Source organism: Cyanistes caeruleus, unplaced genomic scaffold (genome assembly GCF_971803275.1).
Source record: "Cyanistes caeruleus unplaced genomic scaffold, bCyaCae1.hap1.1 HAP1_SCAFFOLD_81, whole genome shotgun sequence".
In the NCBI taxonomy this organism is placed as follows: Eukaryota; Metazoa; Chordata; class Aves; order Passeriformes; family Paridae; genus Cyanistes; species Cyanistes caeruleus.
The window spans coordinates 2,138,715-2,146,068 of record NW_028255891.1 but is presented as its reverse complement, the minus strand read 5'-3'; positions in this window follow the sequence as shown (position 1 = coordinate 2,146,068).

Below are 7,354 nucleotides of genomic sequence, written 5' to 3'. Positions count from 1 at the left end.
TCTTCCCACAGAGCTGCCGCCGCTTCCCGCTTCCGTGTCTGTCCTTTTATTTGTTTCGGCCTCCTGGTGATGTGGCTTTCCTCCGGCGTTTCTGACCATGCGTCTCTGGTCATTAGATGATCTTTCTCTGCCCTCTTGTGGTCGTAGAAAGGGAGGCTTCAAGTCTTCTTCACTCCTGTTCCATTGACCTTTTCTCACTGTTTCTCTCTCCAAGTTTATCTTGTCCTAGTGTTCCAGGAATTTCTGCTAGGCTGTTATTAATTATGCCAACTTCAGCGAGTTAGTGGCCTTCAAACCCCTTTCTCAACTTTATATCTAAAGTACAATTTCGCAAAGCATTCTATCATATCTATATATTTAGGCGAACAAAAGAGCTTCTATCTATCACAATGGAAATGTCTCGGTGTTGAGAGACAGGTGTCTGCTAGGGAGGGCAGGAGCCTCCCTTGGAATGAAAAATGTAGACCCCCTCCCTCCGAATTATGATAATCCTGAAATCAAGGGGCTCTCAGGCAGAGATCTGGGGATAGGAATAACAGTTTTTTACTAATATTTATAACCAGGCAAACAAACAACAATAACTACAGCGTTAGCAAGAAAACAGAGCCAGGGACCCCGTGACAGCTTTCTGGGCTGAGACGGGAAAGGATGGAGGAGAGGCTTTGTTTCACAAACCCCCTCGGGTTGGCAGTCAGTGCTGGTGCTCCTGCAGGGCTCTGAGGAACACTCAGCTGGAACAGCAGGGATGAGCTGAGATCCCGGGCCAGTGGCTGAGGTGGATCAGCAGCTCCGTGGCGGTGGCTGGCACTGCCACACGTTCCGGCAGGACAGGGAGTGCGAGGCCACCAATGAAGAGGGAAGAAGGAGAAGAAGCAGCAGCTCCATCTGGGTGATGGCGAAATTCCCTTCTCCCCACCACAACAGCTCTGCACCCAAAGTGTTCTTCTCCGAAGCTGAAGAAGCCACCAAACTGTCCCCACCCTCCCCTTTTCCTGCCCCCTTCCCCCCCTGGGCCCAGCCAAACTCTTTGTTTTTCCTCAAGCACCCACCAGGTACCTGCAGTTAAGTTTTCCCTGCAAGTCATGAGTAAAAATTCCACAGGCAAGCCAGAACTAAATAGAAAATAAAGGACACCTAACCCCCAACACCTGTAAGTTGTATCTTGAGAGTCAGCCAGGATCTTTGTTTGCCAGAAACACCTCTGAAGTTTAATCAAGGCATTAGTCATCAAAATTATTTTGAAAATTTAAAGCTCAAAGTAGCCAAAATACTCAATGTAACTAATTGCTGGGTATGTTCTCAGCTCAGGTTGGGAGGAATGGGGTTCCCTCGGAGGGCTCACCCTGTGGGGTGGCCAAAACTCTGTCAATGGGCTCTGACTTGTAACGGATCCAGTGCAGGGACACTGACAGAAAACTGTGCTGTGGAACACAGGAATGCAATTATCAGTTTTACAGGATTGACTGAGATTTCCCTTCCGGAGAAACCAAGCCCTGTTCTAGTTGGAGGCCACAATGTGAAAGGATTTCTGTGCTTTACCATCACAAGCTTACTCATTCTTTTTCCTCACCCTCATTCACGTTAGGAACAATAATTCTGTTGTCCATGGAGCTGGCACCTTTTGAATTCCAGAATAATGTCCCCAAGGTCCTTTGCTGTTCAGCTTTACCCCGCTGTCTGTGGCTAACAAGGCTTGCTGGGGTCCTTTCCCCTTCGGCTGGAGAGGTGCTGGGTCCCAGTCCCTGAGGGACAGCCAGGCTCCTGTCTGGAATTGGTGTGGAAGTCCCTCAGGGTCACATCAGCCTTCACATGGAGCCCCGTGGATCTGAGCATTTTCCAAAGGGGCCGTTGGGGCAAACAGGGAGATTTGGTCTGGCAGGGTCTGTAAAACAATATCCCATCCCATCGACTTGTTCTGGCAGAGAACACTTGGCTGCAGGGACATATTCCCATTGTTCCTGCCCAGGTCTCAGGATTCAAACAGTGTTGTCTTTGCCCAGAGCTGTTCCTTCAGCTGGCTTGGGAGGGCCATTTGGCCTCTGGACCCACACTCTGGCTCCTTTATTAGGACTGCTGGGTCCAAACTCTTTTTATCCACAAATGGAGACAATTTGAAGTGGATATCCTTTCTTCACAATTATTTTTTAAATGGCGATATCAATATTTCTTCTACCTTGTCATGGGGTTGAACAATCAAATCTTGTTCACTATTGTTTAACAGACTTACTTCAATTTCTCCTTGATAATCTGCATCAATTCCTCCTCCCGTGACATGAACCCTTTGCAAGGCCAAGCTCCAGTGAGCAGTTATCAAACCAAAGTGTCCTGGAGGAATCTGAATTCTTATTCCTGTATTTTAAACTGTCATTTGCTTCTGATTTCTCCTAATGAATTCCAGTGCATGAAGGTCCAGCCCTGCAGCCTCTGGGGTGGCCCTGGCAGGGGCCATCACAGCCAGAACAATTTCCCAGGCAGCCCAAGTCTCACTGTCCATGGCTGTGTTTGCAAATTGGGTGCAGCCGTGCACACCCAGGGGTTTCCATTTCCCAGTGGGCGCATTGTTAAGGGCATGGAGCCCATCTGGGAGATGGGTTCTCCACCGGGACAGGTTCCCATCTCCTCATTTTATCAACTGCTCTTTTAACAATTGTTCAACCAATCCTGTAGCTTGTAGATAGTGTGATACATGAAAAACCCAGCAGTCTTAATCACTGTGTTTTTCACAGGAATAGACAAAGCATTCCATATCACAGCATTGCCAAACCCTATAAAAATTGCCAGTTTTATCCCTTCCTCCGTTATTCCTTGTATACAATTCACAAAGTTCACCGTTGACATTTGGGTCTTTGCTAGTCCTTTTTTGTAGGGTATTTTAGTGTTACAGTGAGCAGCCAAAGCTAACAAATTGAAATTGTCAGCATTATTTCACATTATCGATTTTTAGTTATATATATAAATATATATTATTGTGTTGTTATAATTATTGTTGTTATTGCTATTGTTATTATTATTTTACTTGGACAAACAAACCTGAGCTAAAGACTAAAACCCTCTTCTGTCACTCCACGTGGGAGCATTCCGAAAACAAATGTTCCTTCTGTTGGTGCTGTTAACAAAATCCCTCCTTGTCTTCCCAAACCCATGAGTTCTTTTCCTTTTTTCATATGCAATGTTTGGATGCATTTTAAGACATCCAGCGGTTCAGCCTCTTTTAACCGACTGCCCCACTGCTCGCACGGTGCTCCGACCTCAGCCCCACTCCAGAGCCAGCGAACTCTGGGGAGAGCTTCCCTTCTGGGAATTACAGATGGGACTGATTCCTTACATTTACATTTTAAAAGTGACATTTTGTTGTGATCTGGCTAGACTTTGCCAGTTTTGTTTCAGCAGCGGGCAGAGTCAGCACCAAAGGCACAAACACCACCTGAAGGAATCAGTGTCACTAACTGCAGCTCCAAGCAGCAAAGGATGACAAAAGGAGCAGCTCAGCAATGAATCCAATCATCAGTGCCAAAGATTGCCTGCAGGGATTAACAAAGATCCAGCACCAGTTCCCCTCAGACTTTGCCATCCCCAGATCCACCCATCAGCTGGGGAAGCTGTCACAGCCAAGGGCTGGAGAGCCACTCCAGACACTGGGAATTGCTGCAGGTGCCTCCAGCCACAGGTGAGGCTCCAACCCCGCTGTGAGAGAGGGCCAAGCTTTGATAGTGCTGAATAAACAAACTGACAGCACTTCTGGTGTGGGAACATCTGGTTTCATCCTCCTCTTGGTTCCCTACAGAAGCCTGGCCAGGCCTCAAGGAGGAACCAAGGGAGTCAACCCTGACCATACACCCCAAACAAGGCCAGATGTTGGATTTCATGGCCTTGTCTGGCTTTTAAACACAGAAAGGTCAATCCATGTTTCATTGATGAGTGGATACATCTATCACAGTGTTCATGACCATGCATATTTCAGTAATGAGCAGATGGACAGATAACCTTTGGCTGGAAGGTTCTCCAGAGATCACCTTTGGCTCAGGGCCTGTTGTTCAGGCCTCACTCAGGGCCTGTTGTGCAGACCTTGGCACTTCAGAAACGAGGGTTAGTGGGGGGCTTGACACTGCTGGGTGACTGGCTGGACTGGATGAGCTCAGAGGTCTTTTCCAGCAGAATGCATTCTATAATACCAGGATTCTATCTGCTGCATTCAGCTAGGTCCATTACTTAGCAGCATTACTTTAGTCCAAAAGCCCCCTCTTGCTCAGCTCTTGTGGCCTGAGACTTCAGCTCCTTCAGCTCCCGGTGCTGAGCTGCTCAAGCTGAAGGAGACCACTCGGAGAGAAGAATAAGTTCATTCAATTCCTTCTGGGACACGGAGAGGGGAAATGTGAAAACAGGAGCATTGTTTGGTGTGGCCTCCTCTCTGCCCTTCACACCTTTCAGTGCTTTGACCCAGCCAAGAGCTTTCTCCAGGATTCAATGAAGCAGCTGTTCCTGCTCCCAGCTCTGGCTCTTCCCAGTCTCTGACCTTGACTGGTTTTGTTCCTCTTGCTGTGCCCTCTGTTCCCCCAGGGGGCTGCCCCAGACTGAGGGATCAGATGCAGGCACTGCTGCTGCTCCCTCGGGACCAGCCCCAGTTTGGTTGTTGCTGTCAGTGCCAGCAGAAGCCGTGGCTGGAGCAGCGGGTGCTGACAGTGGCCCAAGGCCCGGGGCTGGAGGGGTCCCTGGGCTGGGGCTGGGAGGGAGCTGCCCCTTGTTCTCCCTCTGCCTCCCACAGAGCTGGGCCGGGCACAAGTGGGGCAGCAGAGCCAACAGGGAGCCTGCGAGTCTCTTGCAGCCGTGCCTGCTCAGAGTTTGGCCTTGGAGCTTCAGGTGGGCAAAGGCAGCTGCTCTGCTCCCTCTGCGTGTGCCCGTGTTCAGCACTGCTGCTCCGTCAGTCTGTGCCCAGCAACGGGGAAAAGCCTCAGCCCTGCAGGGCCAGGAGCTGCCGGGCTCTGCCTGAGCAGCTCAGCCAGCGGGAAGGGAGCTGCTCCACACGGGAACCAGGAGCAAAGGACATGCCTTTTCTAGGACATGTTTTCTGTAAAAAAAACCAACAAAAACAACAAAAGCAAACAAACAACAACAAAAAATAAACCAAAAAATATGAAAGATAAAAATTACCCCCAAATGTGTAGTGAAAAATCTTCTATAACACTGGAGTAAGAAAGAGGTAACTGATCTTTTGAAAAAGAGAACTCAGCTTTGATTTTAGTTCTTAGTTTGTACCCGTGCTAGTGAAAAGGATCCATTAGCTGCCTTCCTTGAGAGATTTTATGGATGTTTTCCAATATTAAGATATTTTACACTGCAGTTAAAGGAATAGAAAATTGAAATACATGTTCTTCATGACTGTGTCTTGAGTGTAAAAATTTTGCAGTTTGGAACTTGGACCTAAATGATGAGTTCGGCGGGAGAAATGCAGCACTCAATATGAATGATCAGCAAGTCTCATTTATTGGTAACTCTGCAACCACTTATATAGCATCAATAATTAGGCTCATACAAAGTGTAAAAGCAAGCTCATTATTGGATATTTTTATTTAAGGTCAACTCCACCTAATTCCACATTCCTGTGATCGTTCTTCTATGCTGAATTCACATTCTTCTGATCACAGCGTCCTGTTCTCTGTTAACAGTTATCACTAAGACCTTCCTGACCTTGCAACATCTCACACCAACTCTACTCCATTGTCTCATTCTTTCCCAGCTAACTGCTGCATGGGAACATGACCTTTGCTCTCTAGCCATTCCTCTACAATTCCCCTGTTTTCTTTTTGTACTAACAAAACTGTAGAAGTAGCCCTTTTCATCATGTTTTGCAAGCATTGCAGTATGCAAGGAATAAACAGTAGCACAATCACAATGATCAATATAACAACAATTGCCATTTGTGCCAAATATTTTAACCATCCTGTGAGACCTAGGGATTGAAACCATTCCTCTAATGGATTTGTTTCCATGGTTAATATTTTCATATTGTTCTGTAGTTGTCGGAGATGAGCATGAATAGACACTGAATGGTCAGAAATATTCATGCAACACATTCCATCAAAGTCTTCACAGCCATGGCCCTGTGCTAATAGTAAAAAATCAATAGCAGCTCTATTCTGCAATACAGCATGCCTAACACTCTTCATTTCCGAAAGCAAATCAGAGAAAACCTTTGATGTAATATTAAACTGTTTTCCTGTCCAACATACCAGTCGTCGTAACTGTGTTAAGGCTTGAGCACTAGATACTCCAGGTGTAAAAAGAGATGACACAATCACTGTAGGACGTTCCCAAAGTTCAACCTGATCCTTGCATTCTGGCCCCAATTGGAACACACTTCTCTTTGTTCGTTACCTGATTCTATTGGATCCTCATAGTTGCTGTATAGTGGGTGCAAACAATGTCAATTTCCCAAAATAACAAGGCCCTCCATAAATGTTTGCTGGCAGTCCTTGCCATGCACGATGTCCACAGATTAGAAAAATACCAGGTGGTAATTGCAGAGGTGAACTGCTAGAATTTACCTTGTGAGACCAATTGCCACAGTATGCATCATTATTCTGCAAATACAGCAAATTTTGTGGAGAAATATTTGTACCATTTGGCCCATGAGACTTTTTTGCATGATTGTTCCTAGCCCAATTGACAAAAGTTAAACAATTATTGCTAGGGGCTGAGCCTAACAGTCTTAACTCTCGTGGCTCTGACCCGGTAACATTTAAACCTGTAGCAATGTACCAAATTTGAGCACCAATGGGATTTGCTGGGATTAAACCTGTGTCACAAATATTGATCGTGAATCTACCTGATGGAATTTCACATGTTTTGTTTGCTTCCTTGGGCATTTTCCAATTCTTTGTCCATTTTTTAAACATTGTGGCATTGAGTGAATCATCTAAAGGTGCGCCCACTAAACAAGTTCGAAAAGGATCTGAAGGGGTGGCCATTGAAAGGCAAAAATTATCCTGTCTAGTTTGATTAGCCCACGTTACCCACGTATTTTGTCTCTCTTCCATGTCAATCAAAAACCCTTCATTTCCCTTTATCATGGTAAACCACCATAACAACCTGATCAGAGGTAGTCCTTTAAGAACCTTAAAAAGATTGTGGCAGTTCAGCCAGCATCTTGGCTGGATCCCATGTGAGATCTTGCTTCCCTTTTCTGTTACCCCTCTGCCTTGCCCGTCGATTCGGTTGCTTCGAACCACCGGCTGTTCCATCTTCTCAGCAGCAGGGATAACTTTCAGGGAAAGACCCTTTCTCTCGAGACTGCCGTTTTAAGAATTGCTCCCAATTTTTATTTTTTACCCCTGGAATATCACACCTGACCTGTGTA